Genomic DNA, 13,987 nt, shown 5'->3' on the forward strand with positions numbered 1-13,987 from the left:
GTGGTTTTAATACCACTGGGAAAATTCCGGTTATTGCTTGTTTGTTATGCTAACCCAAAGATGCGACGACGTCGTTACAATGGTGCAACAACAATTACGTGCTATTCTAGGATTCATAGTTGTGCCGGTTAATACGATCGACGATACACATTACGGGTAGCTCGGTAAACATCAGGGGTGGTTTGTCGGGCGGCGGTGCAGGTCGCGAGGGGCGGGATTCCGTCGGATTCTGGATACCGTCGACCCCGTCAGTCGAGTCCGACGAAAAAAGCTGGCGGGTGCGCGAATCGAGGGTGCACGACAATGGAGCCACCCCGTGTGAGAAACGCTTGTGATGTTGTTCCACGAGCCGCCCCTGTCATCTGGTGGTGACTTTTGTAAACACCACCGTGTACCTCGGGGATGGACAGAGGCATGCGAGTGATGGGAACACCATCCCCTTTCTCTATACTTTGCTATCCTCCTCTTCGCGAAAGAAAGTACACGTCGACGAGAGAAGATATACCCAAGGGATCATCGCTTATCGGTATCGTTTAATCTACCCGGCCTCACGTTCTTGTAAAATTGTTTGTTAACGGATATATAATATATAATGCAAGAGAGTGCTGAGAGAGTAATTGATATAATCTAATAATTGTTTAATTTTTTTCCTGGTGCAATTGTACATACAACAAACGAATAAACATATGTACGGTCTTCCCGGGTCGTTAAATCATACAACGCAGCCTACCACCGGAAATATGCGCGCATTTAAGGCATGATTGCCAGAATGTACGATACACGCACGGCCAATGAAACAGCCTCCAGGCTTGATCTCTCAATAGCGAGCTTACGGCTTAGAAATCCGCCCCGATCTCGCCGTCCCCTTTCAACCCCCTAAATACTGGTATTACTGATTACAGAACCGCAGCAGCACGTGGCTCACGTCTGCGCCCGTCACAGTCACACCGGCCAATTTGCGTTTCCGTAATTTCCGCCCGACAATGGACCACCCCACACGCAAACGCACACACAGCACGAGCGTGTACGCGCATACGCGGATTGATAATCCGCGCGCGCGCGCGTTATTGAACGCTACGCAATTTCGCGTGTGGTCGACAGCAACGATTGTTCCTTGCCCGTATATAACGTTCGTAGTATAGTAGCGAAGCCGAGAGAGCAAAGCGTTCGCTTTCACACGCTCCTCTTCATCGACGCGATTGCGGGGCGTGTCCGCGTCAGCTAACGACGTCAGTCATCTCGATAAAATGATGCGACACGATGTAATTAAAGTATGTAGGACAAACGTGATAGCACGGCGAATCTTTACGGTAAGTACGTTCATTATTATTACGCGTACTCTTAATGTATACTTTGATCGCAATCAACGTGTCATTCTCTTTTCCTTCCCGTTCATAGTTTTCAAAATTTACATAAGTAAAACGAAAAGCACTCTCATCTCGTTTAAACAAAATACTATAAACAGGATATGAATTATTTATTTTCTTTTTAAAGCTCGAGAGCTCCTAATTATTTAACTAGAAGGTCGCACGATAATTATGCTGAAATCAGATTCCCGCATAGACCTGAATATTTTAAAAGAAATAATACAATATTATACATTCTGCTGCAAAGAATCCTTTCCAACGATCGAAATCACCAATGCAAGGACAACGATTTTTACCTGAAGCTGTTTAAGTTCCGTTTGAAAAAGGAAAAGGCTGTCCTTTTTCAGATTCGAACAATGAGATCGCAGCGGGAGTATGGCTACGGTCCATTCTCCTTTCGAATCCTTCCGAGAAAATTCCACTCAACAAAAGACCCACATTCGGAAAAGATTTCTGAAAGTTTTAGTGACGCTGGACAACCTTTTGCTATTGACGATTGCCATCGCGATGCATAGCAGAGCGCCGAAAAAACGGGAAACATTTCACTGTTGGTCAAAGATTTCAAATGTCTACAATAGTATTAATAATACGGAAAATCTATTTATTGTTAAAGCTGCTTTTTGGCGATACCCTCGTGGTTCAGTGAAGAAGCAAAACAGTCGAAAGACGATAGATCTCCGAATGGTCGAATGTTGTGATAGTTAATAGACATAAGTAAACGGAATCGACGTCGAAACTTGGGAGCAACTTTGATCCGTTTTTATGGAAGCGAACAGAAGTCGACGCGAGTGTGAAGCAAGAAGAATTGAGATATATATATATATATAATTCTGTCGTAGAATCTAAGTAAAAATGAAGTATTGAGAAAAGCAATTGATGTTTGACTTTCGTTTCCTGAATTCATGAAACATTTTTCGCGATTTATGAGCATATTAAATTTCAATCTTACAATAACGTATGTTTGAGTTTAGAGAGAGAGAGAGAGAGAATGTTATACATATATAATATTTAATAATATAGATTTCCAATTTCCAATGTGGTTCAAAAAATATACTACCACTTATGAATAATTTTTTCTTCAGAATCCGTGGTATAAATGGAGGGTTTTTCAACCTCTTACGAAAAATCCGTTCTCTTACATGTATGAGAAGATAAGAGTCAGGTCGGCATAAATGCATGGTAACTTCACCCGCAGCGTCGACAGGATCTCCCTCGCAGTCGGCGAGTGACAAAAAAAAAAGACCTCGAAAATCAGCCCGGGCTCGATATGTGACTCGAATAATGGGGGAAAAGTTGTCGGTACAATGGGCGGATGCGGAGGAAGCTCTCGAGCTGCCGGTACCAAAATGAAATCTAGGCGAAAGGGGTTGGTTGGCGCGCTTCATCGTTGGTATCTATGAGCCCGGGCACGTATACACACGCCGGTACATGCAACAGGACTCTAGAGTACGACTCTTTATTTAACTGGAGTATAGAAGATGTGAATGCCAGGGCGGATTAAAAGCGCCGGGGAAGAGAACAGGAGGGCCGAAGGGAAAGAGAGAGAACGAGAAGAGGAGCGAGCGCCGGTTGCGTCGGACGCGGGGAGGAACGAAAAAGAGGGAGAGGATCATTTGAATGAGTAATACTACACCTCGCGCACCCACCCACACCGCCATACAAGTCCCGAGCACAGCAGCTTTGTTTGATACGGCGCATTGTGCTGCCTGCCACCGGTTCACTTTATACTAGTGCACACAGATCCGCATGTCGCGTGTACGCACGTATCCGCACATGGTGCCTTCCTCTTTCTCCTTTTGCCCCCTTTTCTCTCTCTCTCTCTCTCTCCTTCTCTATCTTTTCTTCGAGCAACTACGCCGGTCTTTCTTTTTACGACCTCGAAATACCCCGATTCCACCGGGTTCGGCTTGAATCACTGAAAATTGTATTATAATGCGACCGGAGAGCGTACGACAATGAGGCAGCGGCTCTCGGTCAAGTCGCCTTATGCCAATCTCGAAGCGGGGGCGGTTATGATTTCAACGAGAAAGAGAACGGGCGGCTGCGAACGATAGACGAGGGACCGAGAGAATTCTCGTATTTCCCGCTTCTTCCGTCTAGCCAACGGAAAGATGACGCTTATAAATTGATTCGCCACAGAGAAACGAGAAATCTAAAGGTATGAAAATTTTGAAACCAAAAAAATGATTAATCAAACATTGTTGAAGAAACCTTATTTTCTACTCGATATCTACTGAAATTCAATTATCCCATTTATAATATAAATTCGAAATTAAAAAATTGCATATATTATTACACCGTTCTCCGAGTATTGTCCGCGAAGTGCATAAATTCGTCGGGGTATCGGGGAGGTCCCCGATTATCGCGAGCGCGCGCGTAAATCGAGCTTCGCGAGGTCTGCCGCCGCGACGTGTCTAGGAACATCGTAGATAAGACACGTGCGATTCGGCCGCGTGTACGTAAAGCGCGGGCGTGCTCTAATCGCGCGGGAACGACCGGGCACGTACTGGGCATTCGCCACCGTGTGCGTATACGTGGTACACACGCGCGATCTCTCTGCACGCTACCCGGGGACTCTCTCTCTCTCTCTCTCTTCGTTCTCTCTCGCTGCTCTGCACGGACGGCGATAACGGAATGCAGTATTCGCACGAACCTAATCCGGGGGTCCGCGGGTCCTGCGCTCTCTCGCTTCGAAATTTATCTCACGGTGACCGCAGATAAGAACCGACCGGCCGTGGTTTATCCCGGCGCAGTTAATAGTGATCTCGCTAAGCTCTCGAACGAAAGGTAGGTTTGGTGGTAGCGTCCCCTTCGTCGTTCCGCCCCTCACCACCCCTCCCTTCCCGTAGCCCGCGACCCGCGGTTGGGATAAGCGTGAATTTCGATTAATTGAAGCGACAACGAACCGTTATAATCTCACTTGTTATATGCGATCCGTTGCTTAGGGAATAATCGTAAACGACTTCGCTTTTCTTCGCCGTAACGATCCTGTTGTGTCATCATGCTAAATAGGAAGCAACAAGACGATTGTTTATTACACCGCAAACGCAATAGCGGATATACTACAAGAGTTGCTACACTCATCCAATAAATAAAATTTGCATAACATTTCACGAGCTTCCTCGCTCGTTTAAATGCTAAACGGTCTATAAAAAAATGTTAATTGAAGTGACTTTATTAATTGCATTAATAAAGGGAGACATGTTTATATACCGACTGTGAAAAAAGTCAATATAATCTGTAGATTTTTGCAGAAACAATTAACTGTCAAAAACCTGTACTATATCATTATATAATTATTTATATAAAAATATAGCTTTTTAGATCGCCAGATCAAAACCGCTGCCGATACTAAGTTGGTACATCGTACATATCAGGCTCGTCCCATTAAAACATGCCAAGGACTTATCGCGTAAATTATGCATTCCAGAAATGTAAACAGGGATCCTTTACATGCTTCGTGGATCCTGTATCACGACGCCGGTTCTGGTCGAAGGAAGAAGCGGAAAGCTTAAAGGGCTTGCGAGATAGGTGAAGTTAGACAACAAGGAGGATGCACGCCCGGCTTTATCGCAGACAGCAGGATAATTAAATTTGTCGGGCTGATTTATGGCGTTGCACGTAGGGGTGGCACTATACAGGGATGAAACAAGGCAGACCAGGGTGAGGCCGCTCCTTGCACCAGGTGACATCGTAGACTTCTTCGAGTCACGAGGGATGAGAAACATGAGAGAAATGCACAAAGAGTATTTACAAAGTATTTCATTGTCTTATTGCGCGAAAATTTATATAACGATAAAAGCATTCATTTCATTTCTAGGGTGAACACGGACGACAATAATTTTCATTCGCAAAAATTGCTGCGAAAATATTGAATGAATGAGAAACACTTTTGTTTAGACTCCGAGTGAGTTTTGATTTAAATTCGTGGGGAGAAGACGATAACGAAACAAGTGTAATATCCGAAAAGCCGATTATTTAAGAGGCCGCTCAATAATTCATGGAATTTGGTGACTTCTCAAGACGTACTGGAACGTGCATTAACTTCTAACCCGAAGCTGGTGACACGCGGCGGAAGACAGGAGGAATATTGTATCGCGTATCGCGGTGTATTCTCGTAAAAAATTCGTCCCTCACCTATCGCGAAAATCGAGGCGAAAAGAATTAGGGGACTGGTGGGATATATCTCCGGGGAGCGGAGGAACCTCGAACTTTTTACCCCTCGTGCCAAGTGTCGCCGGCCTCATTAAATATTCAACCCTGTAATACAATATCCACCGTGTAGAAGGCACTGTACAAGCAGGATAAACGATTTGCGAGACTGAGGAGAAGGGTCGTGGAGCCGAGTAGGCTTTCACGAAACGGCTCTCTCGTCCCGATACAAGACTTGGGCGAGGTTTCGAAAAATAGAGTAAGCCATGTTATAGACTAAGATTTACTGAAGAATAAAAATTATCTCTTGTGTTACAGTTCCATCTATTACTTCATTTTTCAACTACAAAAAAATTAATTAAAAATTTTATAAAAAATATACAGATATTATATAATTAAAATGTGCAAAAAAATAAACAAATTTAAATGACCGATTTGGCCATCTGAACTTTAATCAAAACGAAAACGTAATAAGGATTGCGTTTCGATAAAAAATACGATGATGCCTTATCTGAGATTAGATGAGAGATAAAAACATCAGCACTCATCATGCGAAGACATAATTGTTGCAGGTAAACACGAGGCGACGATACGTGACGTATCGATAAAGACACAAATACGATAAATACGTTTACATTACGAGTGAAAGAGAAGATATCTTTTCACAACTGATCGAGCATAACTCTCTGGAGGGTCTCGCAAAGGGCCAGGAAATTTGCAATATTTTTCAACGGAAAATCCCGGCAACAAGGGTGTCAGGACGAATGAAAAAGAAGGATTTCGGGGGAGGAGGTAACAACGGGGTGCCTCGTATCGAAGCATATTTACTGCTCGTAATGACAACAGCGTTCCATGGAAACCGCGACCTACCACGTTTTCAATATCACTGCTTATCGATCACCCTTTATTTCGTTACCCGGAGGCCTAACATTCCTCGTCCGTTAAATTTCCTCGGGAGACATATTATCTCACTTTGAGATTCCCAAAATGTTAGCAAAAGGCGCGCAGTCAAAAGAAGAAAGCATGCATAGAGTTATATCGTAAATCTCGACGTAATTACAAGAAGGGAGAAATGCACGAGAGAAGACGACTATAATAAACTTGGCGACGGAAATTTCTTTATCTTCGTAATTTTCAAATTCGGAACTATTATTAGCGAGAAGCGATCTTTGAATTTAAGTTAGCGTATAGCTGCGCAACTGAACGAGCGACTGAACGAAGAACGTCGACGACGCGAGGAGAGATTTTCGCGAGCCGAGGACCCGGTTATTTTAATAACGTTATAATAAGACGTCGCGGGATTGATGCTAAACTATTTGCTGGCAGCCGACGCCAAAGCGCCGAAGAGGCTCGCGGTGAAAATACGGCGAGCCTGAAAGCAACGGAGAGAGAGACGTCTAGATCTTAAGGCCCGTCGCCTACGAGTCATTAACATACTTACTGCCATTCTACGAGTCTACCGATGCATTCGAAGTGAACTTTCTTTTTCCGACGTTAAAATAATATTCGTTTACCATCGACGTGTCGTCTTTCTGCTATACAAATTTATTTGTAAAGAAAAACCCGTATCTGTCATCTTTTTTTGTGAAGCTAAATGATGATAATTTATCGCGATTTTTTTTTGATGAAATATTTTATGTCCACGAGTTTGAAATATTACAAATAAAAAAATGATGTTTATAATATGGTATATAAGCAAAGCTCGTCATATATTTAAGGGTTCATATATCTCAAGCTAATAAAACTGCAGTGAGTGAAGTTTTATAATCGGCGTGAAGAGTCTCTAGTCAGGCTAGCGGTCTTCCTGCGGTCTTACTCACTCGGCCTAATCGCTTCCCCTACCACGCAGTCGATAGGAGTGATCGTGCTCGATGACTTTACGGGCGTCGATGCTCGTTCTCTTGATTTACGGCCCCCCTAACCTTCGCCGTGTTACCTACATTGTTTCCCTTCGGTGCGGGTTCCTCTTTACACGCGCTGCTTGCGCTACCTCGACCGGGCCTTACCGAAGCGACCTCGACCTCGGTATAAGCTACGTAACAGAGTATCCTTCGTCTCCTCGAAGGTTCGACTCGCTGTAAACCATCGAGCCGGCAAACCAGAACCCATGCTCTCGCCGTGTAATCGATGTTCCGTTCAAGTTCCGCTAGAACGATACGCTTAGACTTCGTAGGAAGAGGAACCCTTCGTCGAGGGTGTCAGAAGTGCCTATCGATCGACGTCTAAACATAATTTCGCAATGCTAAATCACGCAATTATTGGATTATTATCGATAACGTTATTGTAATGACGTATTACTATCAGCGTACTTGTGGCATTTTTAATATATGAACAAGATGAGTATATGAAACAATTAGAAGCACGATATTCTTACGTCTTTTATAAAGAGACTAGACAGCTATGTATATTTTCAATGTTCATCGCGCGATGTAAAATTAGAAGCGAATGAGATACACGCTATGCACAATTCTGTTCACAGGAAATTTCTCTCTTTCTCCCCTTCTCTCACTAATCCTTCTTTCGTTCTGAACTTTTGCTGAGCACAGCTGCGCCCGCATGCAAGACCGAAGGGTGCATCAAGCCGAGAGTGAGAGCAGCCTACGCGTGGTTCACGATTTGATTTGATTTTTCTTTTCTCAAATTATACGGGACCAGGTGTAGGATTAAATCAGATAATTATTACAAGAATTTATAAAACTTTCGATTGTATCGTATATCAATTAACTATTATTCTTCTACGCTCAATTCAAAATTATTAAAACACTTTAATAAAAATGAAAAAGATACAAATTAAATTTCTGAAATATCGCGATAACACTCATGTATAACTTTAAACGTGTATGCGTGCGGCTGTTATAAAAATTTTTGTTTAACTTTCCTAAGACGATTTTATCTAGAATCTTCCCGCCAAATTGTCAGACGCAGACGCAACCAAGCCGTCATCGTACGCATTCAACGTACACATTCCACGTCCGCCAGCATTTTTGAACGACGCGTTCGCGCGTTCGTCACATAGTAACTACCGGTTGGCTGGTCCGACAGGGCCGGCGAGTTGTTTTGCAGCGCGCCGGAATAGATATCGGCGGTAGCTGGCGCGAAGACAGGGAAGTGTCACTATTTCTGACGAGCGGGAAGAAGCGCGTTCCCTCCTCTCCGCCATCGCCGACGCCGTCTCGTCGTGTAACCCTCTCCTCCCCCTCCTACCCCCCCGTATGTTTCCACCATCCAAGGTGTCTCTAGGATACGCGCTCGCTTGCGAGAACGCGCGGCTTTAATAGAGAGCAGACACCGAAAAGGAGAGAGAGAAGAGAACCCGGGGCCAGGAATAACCGTCAAGATGTCACACTTCCATATAGACATCGTGCCGAACGGTTCCACTCGATGATCCGTCCGTCGTCCGTTTCTTCGTGTTCGCGTCGCGGTCTCTATAGCCGCCTTCGAGGAGAAACGACCGGAGCACGCGCGCGATTAATGAGCCGGAGACTTTGTCAGAAGCGCAATCTTGCTTTGCACTACGAGATCAAACACACTGACGACTTATTGTCTTTGCGACGTGGAATATGCAAAATCAAAAAGGTGACTGTACCGAGATCAGTGTATAATTTGTAATTTTGTTGTAACATCTATATATATTTATTGCAAGGACAAGAGGACAATAACGTAATGCTTAATATAATGAATAAAATCTAATAATATTAATAATGCCAATTATATAGAAATTAGTCTTATCTCGTTTTTGTGTGACATCATGAAGAATTGCGACAGTCCTTTACCGTCTTTGAAAACTTTTCTCAATTTGCCAGACCTGACCGCGTTCAATGAGATCATAGGCCGAAAATCACATAAGCTTCAGTTGGCGCCAAATGACGCAGATGTGAATGCATGCGGATCCAAGAATACGACCGCACTTTGTTGCACAAGCGTTGAAACTAATCGCGCGGCACCATCCTTTTGGATCGCGCGCGAGAAACGGAGAAACGCGCGCTAAATGAGACGAATGGCTTCTGAAAACGGGACATGTGTTAAGCGCGGAATTAATTTCGCCGGACGGGACGCGGCGTGCCGCATCACCGTGAATTATACGCGACAAATCTGTATCGTCAGCGCCGGTTAATCAATGAGTATTTCGCGCCGGTCGCGCGTCATTTACAAAGAACAAGATATTTAAGCGCGATAAAAGTGGCGCGAACGCGGAACGAAAGGCCTCTCCTTCTCGATTTGACTTATCTTCCCGACCGGTGAGAAAGTCTTCCATCAAAATCCCCTAATAAGCGAGCCACACCGACTCGCGACGGCTCCGCAGATCTACGAGTGCCGTTTATCACGGTAACGCGACTGGGCCAAACGAGGCGTCAATATAACAACAATCTTACTGCCAAAGGCGTCGTTGCGTCTATTCTCGACTACTCTTAGGCGCAAGAGCGATGGCCCCGGAGAGCGAGAAAAAGTGCAAAAAAAAAAAAGAAGAGAAAAAAAAGAATGAGGGACGGATTCGGGATCAGATCGTAGTTCGCATAGTTACGCATTGTATGTGATCGCGTGGGAATAAGCGAGCGCCCTAACGACGACGTTTTCGGTCGCACCTGAGAGCACGTGGGTGAGGTCGGGGCACCCGGAAGACGTAAATAATCGCCGCCCGCGGACGTTATTGCGCGCGTCGACGTTTATTCAGAAAATCGCAAATCTCCGTCGGAACGAGTTTATCGTCTGAGACTCGCGCTGACTCGGAGACCGAGGCTCGTCATATATGCGACGTCCGTGCAATATGATGACTTCATCCGTGTATGTGGAGATAATTACGACGCGGTATAAAATTCCGTGAATTATATTCTTTAAGTTTTTCAAGATAATTTTAAAATTATTTTTTTCAATACCCTATAAAATTGCGAAGTAATTCTATGTGAATATGACTTTGCAAACCTACGAACGGCTCGTGGTTATGACTTTCGCGAATATATTCTCGCGCGGAGATCAAGCGTGAAAGCGCAGGATGAAAGACGTTCCTTCTAGCCGCGTCTAACATCGTGAACATCTTACCTATGAAGTTCCGCGTGTGCGCACGTGCGTGCAGAACTTGCGAGGACCGCTTTCTTAAGTGGCTACTAAGTTTATCCTAAGCCCGGTGTGTGTCACGCGAACGCTCACTTATGGCAAAACGTCTCGTCTCGCTTACGAACCGGGAACCCGCCGAAAGACTCTGCCGTTGTCTCGCTCGGTAGTTGACACACCTGCCAGCATTCCAGTCGTCTCAACCTCACCTGGTATATACCGCCTTACTAAGGTCTACGTACTGGTTTTCGTTGTGAATCGAGAAAAAAATTCTTAGAAATTCCAGATTGGTTTTTCTATTCTTTCCCTGCTTTTTGCTCAATATTTTACCACATCGTTACGAATATATTTAATTGAAATTCGCTAATTTCAACAAACGACATTGACCTGACCGTCGCACATCCGGCAGAGATAAACGCATTCGCCTAATTATATCTCATTGTAAATTTGCAGAATTTCCCGATGGCACGATAAGAATCGCCGGCCGTCGCAATTCAAACTTCACAATCTCCACACGACCGCGGATGTGTCACGCGGAGAGAAGAGAGAGCTATCGGAAGAGGAAAATCGTCGCCCGTGTCGGAGATGGAACGCCCATTGTCGTCGCAGATAAGCGAATGCTGAAGGCTTCGACACCGGTTCCGTCTCCCTCGCACTCGCGCGCGTCTCGCGATAGTCGAGGAGTGACCACCCAGGCGAGATCTCGCGCCTATTCGTGAATGACAAATGCGTCTCCGTCTGGTATATCGGGCGCACGTCTCACAACAGTACCGTTCAACAGGACATAAACGCCTCGTGGGAGCACGAACGTTAGACGACGTGTTCGTCCTACGAAGGATAGACGACGCGAACGGGAGATATAAACCTATGGCAGCATGTGCATTGCACTAAATGCTATAAAATGCCGAAAAAATATTTATACTGTTAAACCGCCAATATATAATAATTTATAGATCGTAGCGCGCGCAAACGTTGTCCTATGCGTTTCCAGTTATGTAAATACGTTCCCACTTAGATGAAGCATAAATATAGCGCGGTGGGTCGTAAAATTCGGCGGAAGTGAGAAAGAAAGATGCCGAGATCTACGCTTAAAGGGGGAGAAAATACGACATACGAACAGAAAGAGAGAGAGAGAGAGAGAAAAGAGAGCCGAAGTGGGAAGAACAGAGAGAGGAGAAAGACACCGCTGTCATTGAAAGAAAGGAGAGAAAGGGTTCGCTGTGCGCGCGTCGTTTCGGAGCAGGCAGCCGCACTCGCCCACACACAAAGTCGACAAGAAAGAAAAAGATCGAGCCGCGATGCGGTCGCGGTTCACACTGCGCAGAATGACTGATCCTCTCAGCGGTGCGTCTTTCAATGCGCTCCACGGATGAACGTGAACGAACGTTGATTACTATCGCTCGTGCAAAGCGCCACGACGCCGTCTTCCCCTCTCTCTCTTTCTCTCTGCTGATGCACACAGAGCATTGTCGACCTGTGACACCAGTGGTACCGCGGAGCTTCGCTTGCCAAATCGATCGAAGCGTCCGACGATCGATCATCCGTACGTGAGTAAATTTGCAAGCGATGGCCATTAATATCGAAACAGTGTACAGAACATAACGAAGTCGCTCGTCTTTTCACAGATATTAAAGAAGAAGACCTATAATGACTTTCGCGAGAAAATAAAGATGTGAAAGACGATACGTTTTCTGCACGTAAAATAGTAAAAAAAAAATTGATTACTGTTTTTCTGACTAAAATGACAGGTAATAATTCCATAACATCTAAATTCTTTCCAGCTCAGAAATATAACTGTCAATAAAAACAACGAATATATTTTTTGCCAATTTAAGTAATGTGTAAATTTCTTATTTTATTTTAAATAAAATCAATATTGTGGTTCACAACCGTATATACTGAAGAAATATTGCTCTATGCGATTCTAAAATAACTGTGGAATGTTGCAAAGTTTGTAACACATAATTAGAGAGATCCTATTTTAACGTGACGCAAATGAAGCAACAGTGCAACGTCCAAGATCTTGGCCGCTGACACGTGTCCTTCTAAACTTCACTTCGCGCGCGAAAAGAGTCAAAGACTAGTCTGACGCGTTACAAGACAGTGCCACGCAGAGGCCAAACGTCAGCACTTAACATCGTGAGCTCTCTACACGCGCGAGATGATCGGATCGCCAAGAATCTTATCGATCAACAGAACCACAGATGTCAATCGGATCAATATCAAGAAATATTCATCAGTGATGCTCGTCAGCATGCGTCAATTATTACTAAATTTATCACATATAAATTAGATCCACAAACAATCTCGTTATATATATATATCTATAATTGAAAGTATACATTGCCGACAAGAATTAAAAATAAAAAAAACAAGAAATTGTGTCAAATAGGAATAAAATTTAAAAAATATATAAAATATTTTAATATTTCAATTTTATAGCGAATTCAAAGAATTATTATTATAAGATGCGAAAGCATCGTTTCGCGAGAGAAACCGGTTCAAATTCAAACACGGACAATTTTGGATTCGTGCACGCGGCTATATATGCGCGCATCGGGTTTATGTCTCTCGCTGAAACTATTACGATCCTAATAGAAACGAAAACGATCGCGGATAACACTTTGCTAGCACGGGCGAAGTTTGCGCGGGACGAAAACGACCGCTACTCGCGAAGCGTCCTCGCGGTCGTCGACATCGTCGTTTTATTGCCCGCAAATCGAGTGCCGGGGCTCTCTGCCGATTTCTCGCGCAGGCAGGAAGTCGAAGGAGGCCGAAATCGAAAAGGGCCGTTCTCGCGCTCGATTTACTAGAATGTATCCGGCATGGCACGTCGACGCCGTCGAAGCGTCCCTTACGACTACGAGAAACTCTCGCGTCACAATGGATCCGACATATATAAATATATATCTGTTCCGTTCTATCCCGGCATATATACGCACATAATTCCGTCCCGCTCTCTTCTCTTTACGACGCGGTATTCGCATGAAAGGGTACTTGGAAGTCGGCCGTATATTTGCATGAGGATACGCAAGCGCGAACGTATGTTCCCGTATACACGCGCACCCGCAGTCGTCCCTCTAATCCTCTAATAGGATTTATACGCGCGAGCTCGATTACCCTCAGTCAAGGATATATCCCCCTCGCCATCGTCGGGCCCAACGACGCGTATATTTACCGCGGTAATTTCGCGCTTGCACCCCCGCGACACGCCGCGAGGTATTATTAAACGCACTGCGGATTAGGGGGCTCGCACCATGCGCGAATTCCTTTATAAACGGCACCGATAAAAAATAAAAAATCGGGAAAAATTCGTTTCGCGCTAATCGTAGTGAGTTAAAAATATACTTTATATATGTGCGTCGCTTTGAGAAAATATTAAATTCTTGACGATTTTTAATGTATGTCAAACTTTTGTA

The sequence above is a fragment of the Nylanderia fulva genome, unplaced genomic scaffold, assembly GCF_048542155.1.
Source record: "Nylanderia fulva isolate GAGA-0341 unplaced genomic scaffold, ASM4854215v1 Scaffold2, whole genome shotgun sequence".
Taxonomy (NCBI): domain Eukaryota; kingdom Metazoa; phylum Arthropoda; class Insecta; order Hymenoptera; family Formicidae; genus Nylanderia; species Nylanderia fulva.